Source organism: Ovis aries, chromosome 19 (genome assembly GCF_016772045.2).
Source record: "Ovis aries strain OAR_USU_Benz2616 breed Rambouillet chromosome 19, ARS-UI_Ramb_v3.0, whole genome shotgun sequence".
Taxonomy (NCBI): Eukaryota; Metazoa; Chordata; class Mammalia; order Artiodactyla; family Bovidae; genus Ovis; species Ovis aries.
The window spans coordinates 13,682,459-13,684,916 of NC_056072.1; the positions used below are offsets into that span (position 1 = coordinate 13,682,459).

General features: G+C 52.8%; 1 non-coding gene across 1 annotated transcript; it reads left to right on the top strand.

Annotated features, from left to right (window-relative positions):
• The first annotated feature begins 355 nt into the window (after positions 1-355).
• LOC114109446 (small nucleolar RNA SNORA11) lies at positions 356-485 on the top strand. The gene has a single exon (XR_003586135.1). It is a non-coding gene; the product is annotated as a small nucleolar RNA SNORA11 (small nucleolar RNA).
• Positions 486-2,458: the final 1,973 nt, after the last annotated feature.

The window sequence follows — 2,458 nt, forward strand, 5'->3', positions numbered from 1 at the left end:
GGACTGAGGGTTGGCGTTCAGAACCTGGGGCTCCCTATTCTGGGCTGTTTCTACCATCCCGGGCTGCTTCCCTGACGAGTGAAAAGAAGAGGAGGGAGAGGCCAGAGACTCTGATTCTGCCCTCCCTACCCTTCTTTCTGGTGGTTCTGAATTTCCAGAACACATGGATTGCGACATGCACCCCCAGGGTGCTTCACCACTTCACTGGTTTCTCATCTGCAGACCATTGGATTAGAGGCGCTGTTAGACCTTGGACAGTCCTACCCAGGGAAGAAAATTGAAGGCCGCTGCCCACTGTATGACATGGCTCCACCGAACTTGTCTCAGTCCTCAGCTTCAAAAATTAAAATCTTCTGGGGTGTGCTCAGAGCAGGGGGCCTGAAGAAATGGCTCGTCTGTTTATAACACACCCGACAGGAATCTGGGTTCACTGTAACAAGGGGCATAAAACGTGTGGCCTTCCTATGAACAGAAACCCAACACGTGTAAAAAAAAAAAAAAAAAAATTAAAATCTTCTAATCTGAGACTTAGCTTTTGACCTCTAACAAGGAGAGTAAATAAGCAAACCCAGACAAAACAAGCGGTGCAGAGAGTCTCGGAAGCCCAGTCTAGCATTTCAGCAATTAGGGGTACTTGTCCATAAAGCACTTAAAAATCCATTTAGACCATCCAAGTCGGTTCAAGCTCTTTAATCTTGGATAAAGTAAACAAGACTGTTTTTAAGTTGGTTGGGTTTTTTTTTTTTTTTTTCCTATTTTAAAGCAAGCATATTGGGAGAGAAAAAATCAGACATTCAAGGCCAGACCTTTGGACCTCAGTAATGTATAACAGCTGCAGAGGCTGGTCAGACCTTTTGGTGATATTTTCAGGCCGCCAATGCCAGCTCACCCTCTCGTAGACTGAAAAACAACACATCTCCTTGAAGTACACATCTCTTTTCATTTGTGGCTTTTCATTAAGGGCAGGGCCCAGACATTATTCTGTACCCCACAAAGTGTACCTCAGCCCGTGGGGTCTCAGCAAATGCTCGCTCCCAGGCTGACCGCTGGAAGGAGTGGAGGCTGTGCCGTCGTTGTTCATCGCTGGCCGTGGATGGATCTCACCACAGCCTGTCGGCAGCCCACTCTCCGGCTGGACCAGCCCCCTTCCGATTTCGAACAGCCTCAAGCGGCTCTGTGCCCCTTGTTTGGCACTCTTTGCTTCTGCTGGAGCGCCCTGCCAGCCTCCTGCCCCCACCCCGCCTCACTCAGCTGAAGGAACACCCCAGAGGAGCTTGTCCTGATCTCCTTGGGACTTCCCGGCTTTATTTTCCGGCTCCCGGTCTCTTGGCAGGGAGTTCAGTGCTGATCTGTTCCACGTCTGTTTTCCCCGGCAGGCTCCATGAGAGCAGGGACAGCATGCGCTTTGTTTGCCGCTGTAACCCCCGTGCCCAGCACAGGGCCCGCTGGCGTGGGGCTGAGGGAAGGAGAACATCTTAGATATCAAGAGCACCGTCCGGGTGTGTGTGCTTAGTCCCGCCTGACTCTTTGCGACCCTGTGGACTGTAGCCCGCTAGACTCCTCCCTCCATGGGATTCTCCAGGCAAGAATACAGGAGGGGGTTGTCATTTCCTTCTCCAGAGGGATTTTCCCAACCCAGGGATCGAACCCACGTCTCCTGTATTGCAGGCAGGTCCTTTTCCGCTGAGACATCAGGGAAGCCCATTAAGAGCACCAGCTCCACGAATCTCAACCTCTTCTCCTTTCCAGTCAAAGGTCTTCAATCATACCCTTTAACCCACGTGGCTCGATCAACTGATCAGTCAGCCAAGGCCGCAGACCTCCCAAATGAGAGGGTGTGGCTCCCCGGGGCTGCGGGAGAAGCCTGGTGCCCTAGTGCCCGGAACAAGCTGCACCTATGAGATGGTTCCCCAGAGCAGGGGGTGGGATGTAGCCAGAGGGTAGAAAGCCACACCCGTGGCCACTTGGAGAAGTTGTTGGCAGTCACACCTTCCCTCCTCTGGATTCTTGTTGGACTGTAAACATGCCCCAGGAACGTCCCAGCCAGAGGATGAGACTCTGTCTACTGGCTTTCATGCTCCGTGGGCTGGTGGTGGCTCCTGGGCTGTTTCCTCTTCTCACTTCCAGGCTGTGCTTGTGTGAGGCCCCCTGCTTCGGAGGGAGCTAGCTCTGTGGCAGGGAAGCAGGAAGATTCGCCTCTAGTTTGAGGTAGACGTCGCCACGAGTTTCCATCAGAGCTGTGGGTGGAAATGTAGGTGGGCTGAGAGGATGTGTCGTGGGGTACCACAGGCATCAACCACCACCCTGTTGCTCTGCGTCTGCCATTCCCCTGCAGGCTCGCTGCCTACAGATGGGTCCTCCAGAAGATTGATTAATGAGTCTAGCACAAAGGACCCTGGCTTGGAAGGTACTGCCTTTCTTGGGGCTTTGAGAAAAGGTCATCTTCCTTCTGACCTCG